At 51.6% G+C, this 20,796-nt stretch overlaps 1 long non-coding RNA gene across 1 annotated transcript; it reads right to left on the minus strand.

Moving 5' to 3' along the window:
- Positions 1 to 1,412: 1,412 nt before the first annotated feature.
- LOC309626051 lies at positions 1,413 to 12,856 on the minus strand. The gene is made up of 2 exons (XR_014242937.1): positions 11,364 to 12,856; positions 1,413 to 7,394 (listed from the first exon to the last, which is right to left on the minus strand). It is a non-coding gene; the product is annotated as an uncharacterized lncRNA (long non-coding RNA).
- Positions 12,857 to 20,796: the final 7,940 nt, after the last annotated feature.

Genomic DNA, 20,796 nt, shown 5'->3' on the forward strand with positions numbered 1-20,796 from the left:
AACCCAAGTTGTCCCCGACATGCATTACAGTGACAAAGGCCTCTTAGAGCCAACCCCACCCCCCTTGCGTGCAACTCACAAAGGAACAAGACAGAAACTTAAAATAAGCAACAACAACACACACTGAACCCGCCCAGTCCCTCAGCCAGCGAGCGTAAGATACACACAGGAAGGAAGTGGCCGGGTGATTCAAAGAGGCCGAGCTGCGATGCCCCAGGAAAGGAATATTTTCCAACCAGCCTGCCCCATCTGTGGTTGGGAACAAGGTTTCAGACGTAGCCTTGTCCAGTGCCCCCTCCCGGACCCCCCACTGGCAGTCTAGACACAACAGGGAGGCCAGATCCACACAGGAAGACACCCAGCGGGCGCAGCAAACCTGTTCCCACTGGTCCTCGGGCGGGCAGGCGTGGGCGGCTGCCCAGTCTGAAGGGCTGAGGGAAGACCTCCAAGAAGCTGGTTTCTCCGTGTGCTCCCTGCGACTGACTCACCCACAAACCTGTTTTTGATTTCTCATCAAAACCAGCTTCAGGCCCCGACAGGTCCAGCCCCCTGGAGGGTGTCACTCCCTAGCAGAATCCCTCCGACACCCCTGCGACCCGGGAGGGCACCCCTGCAGGACCCGGCTCGGCGCCTGTCCCGCCTCTGCCACCGCCCACCCAGGTCCAGGCTCAGTGGGTGACCAGCACCCTAATTTGTCTATGCTGTTTGTTCTCTGCCCTTCCTCTCTGTCTTCCATCCGAGAGCCCATTCCCAACCCCAGAGCCTAGCTCAAGGCCACTTCCTCTGTGCACCCTCCCTGACTCTCCCTTGCTGGACTGATCTGGCATTTTACCATCTCGGCAGCCATATGTCCGGCTGTGTGAGCCTGAGCAGGTTGATGAACTAACTCTCTGAGCCTCCTTCTGAGGCTCAGAAAAGGCTGAGGACTGAAAAGGTTGTCCTTTCCCCACTGTTCCTGCAGGGCTACCTTTGTCATAAGTCAAATGAGCTTATGTGCCTTGGCCTGTTTCTGGGCTCTCTATTTTGAGCCATTGGTTTATTTTATATTTTGGAGCCAATAATCAGGCCGAATTCACGGGCTTGCCACCAGTGCAGCTGCTCAGGGCCCCATGCTCAGAAGAGCCCTACACTTGATTTAATATTCTCCTCCTGCTGTCTTGGAATTCTTTTTTTTTTTTTAATTAAAAAAATTATTTATTTATTTATTTAGGCTGCATTGGGTCTTCATTGCTGCATGTGGGCTTTCTCTAGTTGCGGCGAGCGGGGGCTACTCCTTGTTGCGATGCTCAGGCTTCAGTAGTTGAGGCTCGTGGGCTCTAGAGCGCAGGCTCTGTAGTTGTGGCGCACGGGCTTAGTTGCTCTGTGGCATGTGGGATCTTTCCAGACCAGGGCTTGAACCTGTGTCCCCTGCATTGGCAGGCGGATTCTTAACCACTGTAGTTTAAAATACTGAGACTTCCAATCCAAAAACATGGTTAATTCCTCCAAATATTTAGATCTCTTAACATCTAAAAAAGATTTTTACACTTTCATCCCTATGCATGTTGTACGAATATCCAAGGAAGTTGACTTTCTTAAATTGTGGTAACAACACGTAACATAAAATTTACTATCTTAACCATTTTTAAGTGTACAGTATAATATTGTTAACTCTGCCCACATTATTGCACAAGGATCTCTAGGGCTTTTTCATCTTGCCATTCTATACAGCTCCTCACTTCCCCCTCCCAATTAAGCCCTGGAAATCAGCGTCCTACCTTCTGCTTCTAAGAGTTTGACTATTTTAAGTCCCTTATATAGGTGGAATGATACAGTATTTGTCTTCCTGTGGCTGGCTTATTTCATTTAGCATAATGTCCTCAAGGTTTTAGCGTGTGTCAGAATTTCCTTCCTTTTTAAGGCTGAATAATATTCTATTATATGTATAGAGCACGTTTTCTTTATCCATTCATCTGTCGATGGACTTTTATGTTGCTTCTAACCCTTGGATATTGTGAATAATATTTCAATGAACATAGATGCACAAATATCTCTTTGAGATCCTGTTTTCAATTCTTTTGGAAGTATATCCAGAAGTGAGATTGTTGGATTATATGGTAATTCTATCTTTAATTTTTTTGAGGAACCGCTGTACTGTTTTCCATAGGGGCTGCACCAACTTACATTCCCATCAGCAGCGCACAGGGTACCAATTTCTCCACATCCTCACCAAACACTTGCTATTTTCTGTTTTGTTATGTTTGATAGTGGCCATCCTAATAGGTGTGGGGTGATATCTCATTGTGGATTTGATTTGCATTTCCCTGATGATTAGTGATGTTGAACATCTTTTCATACACTTATTGGCCATTTCTATATCTTCTTTGGAGAATTTTGCCCACTTTTAATCAGGTTATTCATTTTTTTGTTGTTGAGTTGTAGGAGTTATTTATATATTCTGGATATTAACCCCCCCCAATCAGATATATGGTTTGAAAATATTTTCTCCTATTATATAGGTTGCCTTTTCACTCTGTTGATTGTTTCTGGGCTCTCTATTCTGTTCCATTGGTCTATATGTCTGTCTTTATGTCAGTACCATGCTGTTTTGATTATTGTGACTTTATAATATGTTTTGAAACCAGGAAGTGTGAGGTCTCCAGCTTTGCTTTTCTTTCTCAATAGTGTTTTGGCTATTCAGGGCCCTTAGAGATTCCAAAGGAATCTTAGTATGTTTTTTTTTTCTATTTCTGAAAAACATGCCATTAACATTTTGATAGTGAGTGCATTGAATCTGTAGATTGCTTTGAGTAATATGGACATATTAGCAATATTAAGTCTTCTAATTCATGAACACAGGATGTCTTTCCATTTATTTATGCCTTTAATTTCTTTCAGCAGTGTTTTGTAGTTTTCAGCGTACAGTCTTTCATCTTCTTGGTTAAGTTTATTCCTAAGTATTTTATTATTTTTGATACATTGTAAATAGTATTGTTTTCTTAATTTCCTTTCAAGGTTGCTCACTGTTAGTGTATAGAAACACAACTGATCTGTGTGTGTTGGTTTTGTATCCTGCCACTTTGCTGTATTCATTTATTTTATTAGGTCTAACAGGCTTGGGGTTTTGTGTGTGTGCGTGTGTGTGTGTGTGTGTGTAATATCTTTAGCGTTTTCTACATATAAGATCATGTCATCTGCAAATAAAGATAATTTTACTTCTTCCTTTCCAATTTGGATGCCTTTTATTTCTTTTCCTTGCCCAGTTTCCCTAGCTAGAACCTCCAGTACAATGTTGAATAAATGTGACAGAAGTAGTCTTGTTCCTCATCTGAGGGGGAAGCATCCAGTCTTTCACTAAGTATGATGCTAGCTGTGGCTGTTTCATAGATGCCTTTATTGGGTGGAGGAAGTTCCCTTCTGCTCTTAGTTTGTGAGTATTTTTATCATGAAGGGGTGTTGGAGTTTGGCAAATGATTTTTGAGATGTTCATGTGATTTTTGTTTTTTATTCAACTGACCTATTGTATTATATAAATTTTCAGATGTTAAATCAGCCTTGCATCTCTGGATAATTTCTTGGTCATGATATATAGTTCTTTTTATTTGTGGCTGGATTTGGTTTGCTCTTATTTTCTGGAGGATTTTTGGATCCATATTCATAAAAGATATTAGTCTATCAGTTTCTTTTCTTGTGATGTCCTGTCTGGTTTTGGTACAAGGATAATTCTGAACTCATAATAAATTGGAAAGTGTTCCCTCCTCTTCTATTTTTTTAAAGTGTGTGAAGAATTGGTATTAATTCTCCTTTAAATGTTTGGAAGGTGCTAGGGTCTGAATGTTTGTGCCCCCCCCCCCAATTCACATGTTGGAATCCTTACTCCCAATGTAATGATGTTAGAAGGTGGGGACTTTGAGGGGTGCATAGGTCATGAGGGTGGGGCCCTCATCAGTGGGAAACCTTATACAAGAGGCCCCACAAAGCATCCTCGCCCCTTCCACCATGTGAAGATACAATGAGAAGTCTGCAACCTGGAAGAGGGCCCTCACCCAACCATGCTGGCACCCCAGTCTCAGACTTCCACCCTTCAAATATGATAAATAAATTCCAGTTGTTTATAAACCACCCAGTCTGTGGTATTTTGTTACGGTAGCCTGAACAGTCTAGGACTGTAGAATTCAGCACTGAAGCAATCTGGGCATGGGATTTTCTTCATGGGTAGTTTATATTATTATTATTATTATTATTAATTTAATCTCTTTCTTACAGGTATATTCAGATGCTCTATTTCTTCTTGAGTCAGTTTTGGTAATTGGTGTCTTTCTAGGAATTTGTCAATTTCATCTAATTTACCTAATTTGTTGACATACAGTTGTTCATAGTATTCCTTTATAATCCTTTTTATTTCAATAAAGTTGGTAGTACTGCCCCCTCTTTCATTTCTGATTGTAGTAATTTGAATCTTCTCTCCTTTTTTTTCTTAGTCAATCTAGCTAAAGGTTTGTCAATTTTGTTGATCTTTTCAAAGAACCAGCTTTTGGTTTCACTGAATTTGTCTATTGTTTTTATATTCTCTGTTTCATTAATTTCTGTTCTGGTCTTTATTTATTTTCTTCCTTCTGCCCACTCTAGGTTTATTTCGCTCTTCTTTTTTCAATGTTTTTAGATCGAAGTTTAGATTATTGATTTGGAGGTCTTTCTTCTTTCTTAATATAGGCATTTAAAGCTATCAGTTTTCCTCTAAGCACTGCTGAAGGTAAATCCTCATGGTTTCTGAACTCCTATTAGACACATTTTGGACATCCTGGATGATGCCACACAATTCTTAACTTTCTCTCATGTTTTTCATCTTTTTGTCTTTTTGCCCTAGTCTGGGAAGTTTCTTTGACTCTATTTTCCAGCCCATCTCCTGATTTTTTGTTTTGTTTTGACAATCATATTTTTAATCTCTCTGAACTTTTTCTTGTTCCCTGATTTTTCCTTTCTCTAGCTTCCTGTTCTTGTTTTGTGAATGCAATACCTCCTCAAATATCTCTGAGATGTTAATTATGATTTTTAAGTTCTGCTCATTGCCGTTATTATCTCTTATCTTCCCAGGACAGCTGTTACTTGGTTCATCCAGGTCCTTCTCTCGCGGCAACTGTTTTCCTTGGTTGCCAGTTTGCATGTACAGAGGAGAGACAGACTGAGGCGTGTGGACAGTGGGCAAAGCTCTCCTCTGCCGTCTGGGTCTGTTTCCTCAGCCGGCCTCACCCCTTCCTGGGAAGGCTGGCTCCAGTTCTGTCCACAGAGTGACTCATAACCGGCAGCCTTCAGTGGAGGGTGCTGGACCTCCTCACCCCACAGAGACCTGATGAATGAAGGTGGTACTAAGCCTGCTTCCAAGGTCACTTCCGAGGGCAAACCCAGCACTGCTAGCCACGTGGTGGAGCCTGGGTTCAAGGCAAGCAGAGTGCTTACTCCACTGTTCCGTGGACAGTTCCCTCCACCAGCGCTCCCCTCCCCGCCCCCAGCAAAGCCCCTGGCCCATCCTGTTCACAAACTGCAGACTCTGAGCTCACAGCCTCTCCAGGTGCTGGGGAGGGTAGCACCTCTACCCAAGCTGCCTCCTGCACATGTACTGAGCTGCAGTCTCCTCCTCCTTGGTTTATAAATCAATATGATTGTGCCTGTTTTTTATTTTCTGGAAGTACATTAGTCAGGAGTCCTCCCACCCTCTTCTTGGGTCTGCTTGGGATTGTGCTAAGTTGCCATTTCCAGGGGGGCTGGAGAGGGGAGGGAAGTAAAAAGGTGCTCAGCCTGCCCCTGGACTCCTGAGCTGGCTCAGTTCTCTTGTGTGTCTGTAAGTCCCAGACACATGCCGTTGTCACCATAGTCATGGTAACAGGGCTGTGTGTAGGAGGCCTCATCCCTGACAAGACCAGAGTCATCCCACAATAAACAGCCTGAGCTTAGCTACGGTGCTCCAGTGCAGTGAGATCACATATAACCATTGGCTGACTTGTTGTGCGAGAAATGTAATTGACTCCAAATGCTCTGAGAGGGGTGTAGCGGTTAGGACTGTCTTTAGCTGTGGGTGAAAGATACCCTAAAACAACAGTGACTTAAACAAGACAGAAGTTACTCCACGTGGGAGGAGGAAGGTCTGCTAGGGAGGGTGCAGCATGTTGAGGCTCAGGCTCCACCACTCCCAGGCTCGGCTGTGTGCGGCTTCCATTCCCAAGATTACCTCATGGTCCATGGTGACTGCTCCAGCTCCAGCCATCATGTGTACATTCCTGCCAGCAGAAGGAGAAAGAGGGATGAAGGGCTTGCCTGCTCTTTTTAAAACTACTTCCTGGAAAATAAAATAAAAAGAAAATTTAAAAACTACTTCCTGGAATAGAAGTTACTCACGGTGCTGCCACTCACACTCCATTGGCCAGAACTGGTCCAGCTAGCAGTGTGCCATGCTCAAAACCAAGGGTACCACTGTTAAGGAAGGAGAAGATATGGTGGGGCCCACTGAGGGAGCCCAGGCAGGCACCACGTACCTCCCCAGTGGTCTGCGTGTCCTGGGTACTCGGGAAGAGAGCTAGTCCACTGTCCATGGCTCAGGTGGTCTGGTCACTCCTCACCTCCTTTGCTGTGGTCTGAGCATTGTGTCACCCCAGTGTTGGGATCTGTACACCCAGTGTGATGGTGTGTTGGTGGGTGCTTAGGTCATGAAGGTGGAGCCTTCCTTAGAGATTATTCATTCGAGATTATAAGAGACCCGGAGTTCCTTAGCCTCTCCATTCCGCCTCGTGAGGACACAGTGAGAAGTCTGCCACCCATAAGAGGGCCCTCACCCAACCCTACAGATACCCTGATCTGAGACTTCCAGCCACCAGACAGTGAGAAATACATTTCTTTCTTTCTTTCTTTTTTTTTAACATCTTTATTGGGGTATAATTGCTTTACAATGTTAGTTTCCACTGTATAACAAAGTGAATCAGCTATACATATGAGAAATATATTTCTGTTGTTCATAAGCCACCCAGTCTGTGGTACTTTGTTACAGCAGCTGGAATGTATGATGACACCCTTTTTGGGCCTCCCATTCTCTGTCTAGAGACAAGAATTCTGGGCCCAGAGTTTTCGTTCCATTATTTGCCGGGCACCCAGTTTCATTGTAGCCTTGGCTTTGAATACGTCACCCAGCCTTACCAAGCCCGGAGTGAAGGATCTTCCCCAGGGTGGTTCCTGGCAGAAGAATCACTAAGAGAATCAGGGACTTCTGTGTCCCCAGACGTCATGGGGGACATGACTGTTGGAGTTGGCAACAGCGCTGTGCAGAGAAAGCAAACGGAAAACAGCCTGCAGCCGCCCTTCCTCCTGTCCTTGGGTCCTCTGCGCTGCGCCTCGGTTCTGCTGGAAGCAGCTGGGCTTGCAGGGCCCTGAGAAAGAAGGGACAGTTCACGGGGATCCTGGCCCCACCCCCCGGCCCGAACCCCCAGTGCAAACTTTTTCCAAAGTAGCTTCCCCACATTTCGTGTCCCGTGTTTGGATGAGGCCTCAGACACCGGCGTGGGCTGGGCCAGAGCGGCTTCCTCCTCCCGGGGAGGCCTGCCCCATAGAGAATTCCAGACAACAAGCTGTCTGGTGCCTGACTCCCCAGCTCCACCCTGAGCTTCCTGCCGTCGGGGGACAGCTCCCCCTCCACGGTGGCAGTCGGGAACATGTGCTCGCTGGCGGGGGGAGGGGAGCACTGGGTCCTGCCTGGTGGGGGGGGGGTGGGGGCTGGATTCAGCCCCCTCTCCTCCTGCATTGAGCCTTCACACCTCCCCTGAATGGAGCTGCCTTTCCAGGGCCTTTGTCCTCTGGGGCCACCTGGGGGACCTGGGCCCAAAGTCTCGGCCCAGCATCACCCCCATGGCCAGTGAGGTGTCCCAAGGCACTGGTCCGCCCTTGCACACTTTTAAGCAGCGCCTCTGTGGGGCAGGTCCTGGCCTGGTTCCCTGCCTCACCTCAACCTCCTCCTCTCAGAGGATGGCAGAGGCCCGCCTCCCTGCTCTGGGGTCTCTTCCGTGGAGAGGCCACGTGTCTGCCCAGGGTCCAGAGTTTGGGGAGAGGCAGAGCCGGGAGGGGAACCCGCATCTTTGTCCTTCTCTGCCCAGCCTGCTGGCTTCAAGCAAGATGGTCCTGAGGGTGCCTCCAGGAAACTGCCCACGCCGAGAGCTCCAGGTTGCATCCCGGATGTACGGCATCCTCCCCGCCATAGCGGACACCAGTGCCGCTCTCCCGTCTCCCACCCCTCCTCTGGGGCAAATCGCGTCTTCCAATCAGCAGATCTCCTGCAGAGCAGGCTCTTCTTGCACCCAGCCCTGGCCCTCCTCCTGCACAGAGGTGGGGCTGCGTTCCCTGCTCCTGATCCGGGCAGGGTGCCACCCCGGGGTAAGTGAGGCCAGGTCACAAAGGATGAGATGGTCTCTACCTGGCTCCCTTGGGACTGTCCCCTTTGAAAGGCAGCCTCCCTGCTGTGAGGAAGCCAAAGCTGCACCGAGGCCACTTGGAGCCTCCTCGTGACCGTCCCAGAGGCATGTGAGGTGGTGACTCTTCAGGTGACTCCAGCCCCGAGCCTGGTGTCCCTTCCCACCGAGGCCACTGACGTCACCCTCCTTGCTATGTTTGACGTGGAAACTCGGCTTCTGTGCACCAGTGCCAAATCAAATCTCGGAGACAGAGTTCAGGTGAAGTAGAAAAGAATAGCTTTACTGCTTTGTCAGGCAAAGGGGGACATGGTGGACTCACGCCTTCAAAACTGTGTGTCCCAGCCCAGGGGGATTTGATGAGTTTTAGAGCAATGGTTCAAGGGAGGGGTTGCTGATAAGGAACAGGGTGTGTGCAGGGCCTCCATTCCTTTAACCTCGTCTCAGGTGGTCTCCTGATGTGTTTCTGGGGTTCTCGATGTTCTCAAACTGTGACCTCTCTGGAATGAAGATTGCTTCATCAAGTAGTTAGCATCTTCCCTTTGTTGGGGTTTAAGTCTGCAGAAGAGCTCAAAGATATTGTTGTGTGTATCCCTTGAGGGGGAAGCAGGACCCTTTCCCAAGGGTACGCTATTGTTTCTTGGCTATTCCTCTCTTGTCTCTTCATCCCCTCCCTTCCCTGATTAGCAACTGTTTGAACCTGCGCGTTGGAACTCAGGGAAGGTGATGGAGGCTGGAGCCTATTCCCTACAAACAAGAAACGGGGGACACAGGAAGGCTTCCATGCCCAGGAACCCCACAGGGTCCTGCTATGTTAAATGTTCTTTTCCAAATCCTGACCTTCAACATACAGAAGCACAATAAAATGATCTAAGCTGCTGTGTTTGGGGGTAACTCATCATCACCAGCAGCAGTAACAGAAATGGCATCTTTCTCTTACAGAAATGTAACATCTCTTACTCTCTGGTTGCATCTTCCTGCCCACCCGCCATGCCCCCCACCCCGGAATCACATGTGGCCATGTGACTAGCTTTGGACAATCAGCCTGAGTGGAAATAATGTGACCGCATTTAATTGCTGGCCTTGACTCTGTCCCTCTTCTGAAGGCACGAGTGACAGTGCCATCTCTGTGGGTCACATTGAACATACAACAGGAACAAAACCCAAGCCTTTTATTTTCAACTGCTGAGATTTGGGGGTCATTTGTTACTATGCCATATCATGTCCTGACCGATACACACTGTGTTCTGAACACTGTGCCTGGCTCAGAGGAGCTCGTTGCTTATGGACTGAACACCTGCGTGAGGACAGCAGTGTCCAGTGTCCTGTCCCCCACCTGTTCCCATCTCACATCAGACCCAGGGAAGCCACTCTCAACTCAGAGCTCACCCATTTCCACTTTTCCACCGCCAGCAGAACATGCTGCTGGCCAGGCCCCAGGGAAAGCTGGGCTCACCCCAGCTCAAGTCTGGCCCCCAGAGGCAGCAGCCTGAGGCACAGGGCCCTCTGGGTTCAGGGAGCAGAGTGGCCTAAGCAACCAGAGGAAGGATGGGGACCTGGGAGCCTGACAGCTGAGGTCAGGTTCCTGTGGTGCCCTCCAGTGGTGTGGCCAAGGGCAAGTCCTCCACCTCCAAGCCTCAGTTTCCTCATTTGTAAAATGGGCATGATAATGTCAGTGTGTCAGTCTATAACAGAACACCCCAGTGCACACAGGGTGTTATACAATACCATGTTATGCATAGGGTGACTTATAAACATTTATTTCTCACAGTTCTGGAGACTGGAAGTCCAAGATCGAGACCCTGGCAGATTCAGTGTGTGATGAAAGCCCCCTTTTTGGTTCACAGACAGGTGTCTTCACTGGTGAAAGGGGCGAGGGCTCCACCTTCATGACCTTATCACCTCCCAGGGGCCCCACCTCCTCATACCTTCATATTGAGGGTTAGGATTTCAACATATGAATTTAGAGAGGACACAAACACTCAGTCCACAGTACATAGCCTTTCCCTCGCAGGGTGTTAGGAGGACTAAATTCCCCTGGGAAAGCCTCGCCCAGGCCCGCGGCACTGGGTGGCACCCAGCCAGTCCTGGTCGCTGCTCCCGAGGGAGAGGTGTGGGCCCCAGCCAGCTGCCCTCAGAGCAGGCGGCCCATCAGTCCTTCGCCTCCTGGAGCCCATGCCCTGCTTCACTCAGGCAGCCTGGATGGTCCGCCTGGTGCGGGTGAGCCGAGCTCCCAAATAGCTCTTCTTCCCTGCAATGACGGGGAGGTAGGATGATGGCAGCTGCACGCTGTCAGGTGCTCAGGCCCAAATCTCATCTTCCCTCTTCCTCTCACAGGCCACGTCCACCAAACCCAGCCATTGGTCCCTCCACAGTGTAGCCGGCATCCAACCACTGTCAGTCTCACACACACACACACACACACACACACACACACACACTTACCCTGCTCCAGGACCCGCCTCCTGCCTGGTCTCCCTGACTCCCCCCCACCCCCCTTCACCCCGCACACAGCAGGGTGAGCCGGTTTAAACCCACGCTGGGGCTCCTGGCGTGTTTCCCAACATCAAGCCGTTCTCCAATTCTCAGCGGATGACTGGATGTCCTGCAAATTTGTTAGGGAACTGTTGACCGAAACCACCCGCCATGGCCAGGCTCGCTTGCCTGACTTGTCTCACAACAGGTCATGAGCATGGTGCTGCCACCAGAAAGAATTTGGGAGGGGCCAAAAGAGAGAGGAGACAACCAACCTCCCAGAGTCCTTTGTGCTGGAATCCATCTTGGCTCAGAGATGCACACGCCACCAGGAAGGACCCTGAATCACCAAATATGGGCCAAGCAAGATGATTGGCCAGAGACAACCCGGAAACTAACCCCATCACCATGAAACCCGAGACTGCGAGCCACGTGGACAGCAGTTCTCCTGGGTTCCCTTACCTTCCTGCTCTCTGCCCGGGCGCTCCTTCCCAATAAAGTCTCCTGCTTTTTCAGCATGTGTGTCTCCTCGGACAATTCATTTCCGAGTGTTAGACAGGAGTCCACTCTCAGGCCCTGGAAGGGGTCTTCCTGCAACAAATTTACTTCCATTCTGACATCATCTACCAGGAGAAAGCACAAGATCCCACAGGTTAGGGGCTCACTCCCACAAGACAGCCCCCACTGCAGACTCCAGTCCCAAGTCCAGGTTGTCATCTGTGCTTCTGACCACCTGGCTATAATTCGGAGGTTCCCAAGACCCACTCTTCAGGTTCAATTAATGTGCTAGAGCAGCTCACAGAACTCAGAGGAACATTTACCTACAAGCACCAGTTTAATATAACTGGTGTATAAAGGATACAGATGAAGAGGTACATCGGGCAAGGGTCTGAGTGCAGAAGCTTCTGTCGCCATGGAACTGGGGTGCATCACAACCTGGTATGTGGACATGCTCACCAACCCCTAAACTCATCCCATCTGCTCCTTCATGAGTTTTTATGGAACTTAATCTGCAGCCCCAACTCCCTTCCGGGGGGTCAGAGGATGGGGCTGAAACTTCCAACCTTCTAATCCCTTGGTCTTGCCGGTGACCGGCCCCATCATGAGCGGATCTAGGGCCCCACCCTAAGTTACCTCATTAGCATAAACTCGGGCTCAAGGGGGATCCTTAGAAAGAACAGAAGACACTCTTATCACTCGGGAAATTCCAAGGGTTTAGGAGCTCTGCTCTAGGAATCAGGGACAAGACCAGATACATTACTTCTTATCCCACAGGGCCCATCCCCCTCTGCCCTCCTCCCACCCACACGCCAGGCTCCTCCACCTCCCGAGCTTGCCTTTGCCCTTCTCTGCCTGGAAACTCTTTGCCCAGGTATCTGCCAGGCTCCTTAGCTCACCTTGTTCAGGTCCTTGTTTAAAGGTCACCTGTTGAAGGAGGCCTTCCTGATCAGCCCCTTGACAGCTGCAGAGCCCCTCCACTCGGGGACCCCTTCCCTCCATCATTGTTTTCTATTCATCCCGGTCCCTACCTGACACGTGTGCTTAGGTGTTTACTGCCCCTCCCCCAATTAAAATACCAGCATGAAAGTGAAGGTGGCCCTCACTCCAGCGATGCCTGGGAGAAAATGAATGTGAGGACGCCCCTTTCCCATGGAGGAACACCAGGCAGAGGGAGGGGAGGGTGAGGATGGCCTGCGAGAGGAGGACCAGCCCTGGCAGCTTACTGTGAACCACTCACGGCGGCCTCTGTGGGTCCAGGCCACACTGATGCAAGGCTGGGGGTCCGAGTCACCCTCCCCACGGGCAGCAGAGTGGAACGAAAGGGGTCACTAAAGCTGCGAAGGTCATCCAGGAAAGGGGCCTTGGAGAGGACGAGACGCTGAGGTGTGAGGCCCAGAGCCAGGCTCTCAGCTCCTCCCTGCCTGGCGGACTGGGCCAGGCCGGGCCTGAGGCCTGAAGAGCTCCTGGGCCACAGGACCCTGCCTCACAGTGGCCGGTGCCTCTCGGCCGTGCGGCAAGCCCACCCCAGCCCCCCGACCCAGGCCAGCCAGCTGTGACTCAGAGCCCACCCGTTGCCAGGCACCCAGTCCACGCATGGCGGTTAGCGCAGTTTTCAGCACCTGGGACCCGGTCTAGGAATAAAGGGAGTAGGCCTGGGCCTGGAGCCAGAGCAGTGGGTATCCAGGATCCCCTGGGGCTAGCCCAGCACCTGTGTGGGCCCGATTCTCTGGTGGTTTGGCACAGTGAGGACTCCAGAAAAATGCAGGGATGCAGGTACCCCGCCAGGTGAGTTTTCCTCCCCGGGCCCAGCTCCTCAGGAGCCGCTGGGCTGAGGGGCCCCTTCCATTTCCAGAGGGAGCCCTGCCCCCCCAGAGGAGGACTGGGTAAGCACAGCGGCCGAAGGGGGCTTGGTGCCACCTTCTCCAGCACAGCCTGCACACAGGAAGGGACACACAGGATGCTCGGGCCAGAGTGGGGCTGAGCCTCCCCCAGCACTGTCTCTGGGGAAACCTCCCTGAAGATGCAGCCCTGACCAGCAGAGTGGATCAAAGAGCCAAGTGAGCGAGCATTTTGTAGGCACTGGGGCTGGCCCTGCGCTTCCCGGGCCTGGCTTCAGGGCCCTCCCGCCCACGGGGAGCCTGTGGCTGCCCTGGGCAGGAGGGGAGATGGGCGCCGTGGCGAGGTCCCCTCCTCCTGCTTCGCAGCTTCCTAAGTCTTGGCTTCCTGCCTGGTCTCTCCAGGGCCTGGGGACCTCAGGCTACTGACCTGGCACTGCGGCTCCTGGGCAAAGGTGGCTTGGAGGGGCTTGGGCTGGGCCCAGGGGACGTGGAGCAGGTATGACCTTGCTCCAGGGGTATTCCTGGCACCTTTGTGGGCACGGGGGAAGCAGCACCCAGCATGTTCCCAGAACAGGCGCTGGATGGGAGCCAGGGTGCGGGCTGGCCCTGCAGCCGGGCGGCTCCCTGCTGTCCATCCCTCCTCCCGACCTGCACACACGAATGGCAGCAGCTGGCTTTGTGTTGGGTGTTTCTCCCCCTCCCCACGTCACATGTCCACGAGCCCATGTTTGGTCATTCTTGCCCATGCAGCCCTGTGCCCTGAGGCTTGTTCCCTCGGGGAGATGGCCGTGCCATCCCGCCCCGAGGGAGCTAGGATTGGGCTCCCACACTTGTAGGGGAGGGAGGCATGGGAAACAACATCGTTACCGCCCCACCGGAGCACGGCGTGCTTCGTGGTGGGACCTGTCCAGGCAAAGGCCTTATTTTGACAAATTACCGGCTAGCCATCGGAGCGGAGCCCAAGCGCAGACGTGTGTGCGGCAGGCTCCTTATTAGGTTAATTAGGACCCCGCAGCCGGATACTGTACAAAACTAAGATAATCTCGGCGCTAGCCAAGACGGCAGATCCAAGGTGGTGTTTTCCTTGGGAGGAGTCTTGCCAAAGGTGCTCCTGCTGAGGCAGGAGGGAGACAGACGGAAGAGGGGGTGGGGACCCCAGGAAGAGCTGAGGAGTCTGCAGACCCCACACTGGCCCCCAAACTCTGCCCCCCACTTCCTCATCTGTAAAGTTCATCCCTCTACATGTATGATGTGCCAGAAACTGCTGGCCACTGGGTTTGGTCCATAATAAAGCTGCTAATCAAATTGGCTTCAAGCTGTACACAGATTAGCTCATTTAATCCTGGCAACAAACCCATCCTTTTTTCATAGATGGAGAAACCGAGGCCCCGGGATGTCAAGTGACTGCCTAGCTGTCAGAGCCAGGAACCCAGAAGTAGCCCCTGCCCTAAAGGGGAACCAGGCCCAGGAATGTCCCAGAACAGACAAGCGTGTGGGATGTGGCCCGCAGGGCGGCCCCAGCGCCCCTCCTGGAGGGCCGGGCTCTCAGCCGGCAGCCACTGTGGCGTCCCCAAGGGAGGGGAGGCGCCATGCCCCAGGCCCCTGCTCATTAAGCCGGGCAGGCCCATGGGCGTGGTCGAGGCTCGCTTGGCTCCCGTCTGGTAATTACACCGGGCGTGGCCTGGGCCCAGTGCCGGGTGGCCTACCTGCCCGCCAAACACACGTCTGCCCCACCTGACCTCATGGCCCTGGCTTCCCTCAACACCCTCCCCGACCCTGGGCAATTTGTCAATTTCAATCCCCGTGGGAAATGAACCCAGGGCTGTCCCTGCAGCAGTGTCAAAGGAAAAACATGGACTGGAGGAAGGAGGCCCAGTGGGCCCCCCCCGGGGGGGCGGGGGCGGGGGGAGGGGGAAGGGTGACACTGGCCAAGTGAGCCCAGAAGCCTGTTTTCTCATCCGTCAAGTGATGCTTCCAACACGTTCCTTATTCACATGTGCACTCAGTGAATATGTATTCTGCACTTACTCTTGTATCAGACACTGTCCCAGGCACCAAGGAGGCATCTCTGTGCACCGGTGCCGAATTGAATCTCGGAGACAGAGTTTGGGGTGAAGTAGAAAAGAATAGCTTTATTGCTTGGCTAGGCAAAGGGGGACAGAGTGGGCTGGTGCCTCAAAAACCGTGTGTCTCCACCCAGAGGGATTTGGTGAGGAGTTTTATAGCAGTGGTTCAAGGGTGGGGTTGCTGATAAGGATCAGGGTGTGTGCAGGGCCTGCACTCCTTTAATCTGGCCTCAGGTGGTCTCCTCCCTTGTCTCTGTATCCCCTCCCTTCCCTGATTAGCAACTGTTTGAATCTGCCCTTTGGAACTCAGGGAAGGTCATGGAGGCTGGAGTCTATTCCCTACAAACAAGAAGCAGGGGACACAGAAAGGTTTCTGTGTCCAGGAGCCCCACAGGGTCCTGCTCAGTTTCGGAACCCTCCTCAGCCCCCATGTGCCAGAGCAGTGAGTGGAATTCTCTTCACTCGATTCCAATTCTATGGGAGATTTTTTTCTGTCCTCAAAGAGTACGTGTTATGGACAAAATGGAGAGTTTATTTAGCAAATTTTAAATATTCGGTTGAACAGAGTCACAAGTATAAAGGTCTAGTTCTTCCTTGAGCTTTTAAATTCAATTTATATTCTTATTTTACACATAAGCTTGGCAAATTTGAATGATCACTTTGTGGGGGAGGGGCTTTGATTTGTGTTTGCCCATCCACATATTTTGTTAATTAAACCCCTTTAAACACATTGCATTACTTGTGTACATTTAATTTTTAACTTGATTTTTAAGTATTTCAATAGTCTCAATAACAAAAACCCCTCTCAAGTGCTCAAGTACTATTTTATAAATCTAATACGTTAAGTGCAGTGACTCATATTTTCTGAGTGTTTCAATATTGCATAAGAAGTTAGATTTCAAGTTAAAAATATCAAAACTAAATTACTCAATTATGTCCTTAAATTCTAATTCCAAGGCTGGCCAGACCAGATCATCTTAAATATGAAAGCTGCAAAGAGACCAAACGCATCTGCTTAACAATGTTAAAACTGTGGGTTAGCTTCTTGTAGAAATTTGGATGGACAATTCTACAGTTTTGTCATCCAAAACAATATCAGAGTTACCTCTGCAAGGAATATTGGGTTGCGTTCTTGGCTGCCAGAATTTTTAATGTCTGGAGAGGCCCTGCCCGGTGCCCACCTGTCCACAGGCTGTGTCCACTGTGCGTTTGCTCTGCCATTCCCTTCTCCCATCCTGGAGAGGGTGAGTCCTCCCAGTTAAGTCCCTAGACATGGGTGACCCATCACCTAATTCCTGTCTCTATTCACAGAAGTTTGCAGTCTCCACCTTGGGGACTCCGCACTTAACTGGTCCAGGTACCCTTTCACTCAGTTCTGGATTCCTTTTCAGGTCTTCCTCTCTGTCAGCAGAGCCAGCAGGTGTTGAAAATGCATCTGACTCACTCTCTCCCAACCCAGTGACACAGGACTGTGGCTGCTTGGTCACATGGGGCACTGTGCCCTAGCCATCTTCCCCTAACCAGAGTGGACGGGCCTCAAGCAGGCTGTGCTGCCCACTAGCCCCAGCCCACCCCAGCCAGATGTCCGGCAGCATGGACAGGACGACAGGCGTGTCCCAGCACCCCCAGGTGTCCCGAGTACCAACGTGTGTGGGAAGCAAGTCCCACCCACCAGCCATGGGCACCCGCCCAGAGCCAGCCTCCAGGCAACAACCTCACCCACCCAGCCGGCCCAGTGCATTCAAAGAAAAACAATAACAAGTGTTGGCAAGGATGTGGCATAATTGGAATTTTCATACACTGCTGGTGGAAGTGGAAAATGGTGCAGATGGCAACAGTATGGCAGTTCCTCAAATGTCTAAACACGGATTTAGCTATGACCCAGCGACTCCACTCCTAGGTGTAGTCCCAAAAGAAATGGACACGTGTCCACACAAAAACTTGTACACAGATGCTCATAGAAGCATCATTCACCATAGCCAAAAGGTAGAAACAACCCAAACGTCTGTCAATTGATGAATGGATTAAAAAAAAGTGGTATATACATACAATAATTATTATTCAGCCATAAAAAGGAATGAAGAACTGATACGTGTTAGAACATGGATGAACCTTGAATACATTTTGTTAAGTGAAAGAAGCTAAACACAGAAAGCCATATATATATATATTTTTAAATTAATTAATTAATTAAATTTTGGCTGCATTGGGTCTTCGTTGCTGTGCACGGGCTTTCTCTAGTTGCGGCGAGCAGGGGCTACTCTTCATTGCGGTGTGTGGGCTTCTCATTGTGGTGGCTTCTCTTGTTGCAGAGCACAGGCTCTAGGTGCACGGCCTTCAGTAGTTGTGGCATGTCGGCTTCAGTAGTTGTGCCTCATGGGCTCTAGAGCGCGGGCTCAGTAGTTGTGGTGCATGGGCTTAGTTGCTCCACGGCATGTGGGATCTTCCTGGACCAGGGCTCGAACCTGTGTCCTCTGCATTGGCAGGTGGATTCTTAACCACTGTGCCACCAGGGAAGCCCCACAAAAGGCCATGTATTGTAGGGTTCCATTTAGATGAAATATTCAGAACAGGCAAATCTACAGACACAGAAAGTAGATTAGTGGTTGCTTAGGGCGGGGGGCCTTGGGGGAACAGCAGGGTGAGAGCTAAAGGGTGTGTTTTTGAGGTGATGAAAATGTTCTAACCTTGGAGTGATGGTTGCACATGTCTGGGAGTATACTAAAATCCAGTGAATTGTGTACATGAAATGGGTGAATTGTATGATATATGGATTATATCTCAATAAAGTTGTTATAGGAAAAAAGTACACCCAGAGAAATCTTGCTTCCACTCTTGTCCCCTCTGCCAATATCCCCAAGCCTTCTTTTTGCAAAAATAATGATATATATAATTTTTTTAATGTCTTCTGCTTTACACAAGTGGTAGTTTCTTATAGGTACTATTTGGCACTTTACCTTTTTTTTTTTTTTAACTTAGTGCCCCCTAATGCTGGCTGTTTCCATCTCTGTCCTGCTTTTTGATGGGTGCACAATACTCCCTGGTGGGGGTGAACACCCGTGACTGCCTGTTGCTTGATTCCCTGGGGGAAGTTCTGGGATCTGAGGGTGCGCTCTCCCCAGCGGCAGCCGGTGCCTGACTGTCCACAGACGCCTCCATCTTCTCATCTGTAAACTGGCTGTTGCGGGAATCAAGCTCATCAGCACAGGTCAGGGATGTAGAACAGTGTCTGGGACATAACGAACATGATTTGAGCGGGAACACTCATTAGCCTCGCCTTCAAGGCCAAACCAGCCGGCTGGAAGGCTCTGCCTGCCGCTGGGCACACGGCCTTCTCTTTGCTCTTTGAGGGCAGAGGCAGCTGCAGCTTCACCCCAGAGCACAGTGGGGTGGAGCCCAGTAAAGGGGGGGGAGGCTGGTGAGGGGAGGGGCAGGCGGGGCCCTCGGAGGGAGGAGCTGAGGGTGCTGGGAAGGGGAGTTGCCCCAACGGCCTAGGGCCTAGGAGGTCAGTGCATCCTACGCCAGGGGGGATGCAGGGAGGGGCCGAGAGTGAAGGGGTTGGCGCTCTCTCTTTTTTTAAAAAATAAATTTATTTATTTATTTTTTGGCTGCGTTGGGTCTTCGTTGCTGCATGTGGGCTTTCTCTAGTTGCGGCGAGCGGGGGCTACTCTTTGTTGTGGTGTGCAGGTTTCTCATTGCTGTGGCTTCTCTTGTTGCGGAGCACGGGCTCTAGGTGTGCGGGCTCAGTAGTTGTGGCACGCGGGCTCTAGAGCGCAGGCTCAGTAGTTGTGGTGCCCGGGCTTAGTTGCTCCGTGGCACGTGGGATCTTCCCCGACCAGGGCTCGAACCCGTGTCCCCTGCGTTGGCAGACAGATTCTTAACCCCTGTGCCACCAGGGAAGTCCCCTGGGCCCTCTCTTTAGACAGGTTCAGGGAAGGCCTGTCTCTTGAGCATTGAGTGGAGGCTTGCACAGCGTGAGGTCAGAAAGTGTGAAGGCCCGGGGAGGCCCACTTGCTGTGTCGCCAGAAACTGCAGGGGGTGCCCAGGCAGAGCCCTGGGAGCGAGGCAGGTGCCAGGTCAGGTGGGGTCCAGTGCTGCCGTGAGTGGGAAGGGGGCCATTTGCAGGTTCTCATCGGAAAAGGACCTGTCCCTCTGCCTCTGGATGTGAGAGACTCCCGGGTCTATATGTGGCCTGTCAGTGACTCTTGGCCCAGGCCCCACCTGACCCATGTCTGGGGCCCGTGCAGAGCCCGTACTGTTGAAGTGACCAGACTCTTCTTTGAATCTCCAAAACATCACCTGCCCAAGCCACTCTGCTTTGTGGCCCATTTATGGGTCCTCCCCAAGATATCACTGGGGGTCCTCTGGACACTATGGCCCCAGGGGGCTCCAGAATGGAGGAAGGCACCTCACCTCACGGGATGAAGCAGAGCATCAAGGGCCCCAAAGGACAGGCATGAAGGGGTGGAAGAGATAGTGCATCTGGGACACCCTGCAGGCCTCGGCGGGAAGCTGGGCACCACTTGAGCAGGTGGAGCCCAGGGGACTGTGGTCCAGGGAAGCCAAGACCAGGGAAGCCTGGGAGATTCTGGTTACAAAGAGCTGGTGGGGTCGGGGGAGAGGGCTGGGGCCTCGGTCAGGACGGACGGACAGCCAGTCACGTGGCCTGCTGAGCCTCAGAACCACCCCCTCTCTCGCGCCCGGAAGCTAGAAGGATGGAGTCTCCTTCCCTCTCTCAGGGATCCTCATCAGCATTAGATGAGCTCCTGTGAGTAAAAACACCTTGAAATTACAAAGTGCAAAGAACAATGCAAGAGAGGGTTACCGTCATTATTACCCAAGACTATGGCATCGTTTTTCTATCATATAGTTAGCGTCTGTGTGTGGTGTGTGTGCTGGAGTGGCTTCAACATATCCTCAGAGCCAGAAGGCTGAGAGAAATGGGGGGGATAGAAATACAAGCTTCCGGAGCAGCCGCGGGTAGTCCGGAGGGGTTGGGGGTGGAGGGCCAGGCCGCCCGCCCAGTCCAGGAAGTGGGCGGGGCGCGGGAGGCGGGGGGCGGGGCGCTCCGGGGTGGGAGGGGACACCGGGCGCGGGCGGGGATGCGGTGGGCGGTGGAGACGCAGCGCGGGGGGTGTCTCCCCGGGAGCCCCGCGGAGCTGCGAGAGCAGAGCTTCGGGAGCTTGGCGCGGAGACCGGCGGTCCGGCTCGCAGGAGGCGCCCTGCTGTCACCGGTGCCGACTGCTCCACACCCGCCCGCCCACGCGGGAATCCCAAGCCTTCCTGGTTTCTCCAGAAAACCCCTCTGGGAGCAGATCGTGAATTCCAGGAACTTCCTGAAGCCTTGGGAAGCGAGAGAGGCCCCCCGCCCCTCCCTCCCAGACCTTTTCTCACTCCGTCCCTGCCTCTAGGAGCCCCTGCCGGCCTGGACAGGGCAGTGACCCAAGGCACCCCTCCGCACAGCCCCCCATAGAGTTCCTCCACAGCCCC

Source organism: Balaenoptera borealis (genome assembly GCF_965194805.1).
Source record: "Balaenoptera borealis genome assembly, chromosome: 3".
Lineage (NCBI taxonomy): Eukaryota > Metazoa > Chordata > Mammalia > Artiodactyla > Balaenopteridae > Balaenoptera > Balaenoptera borealis.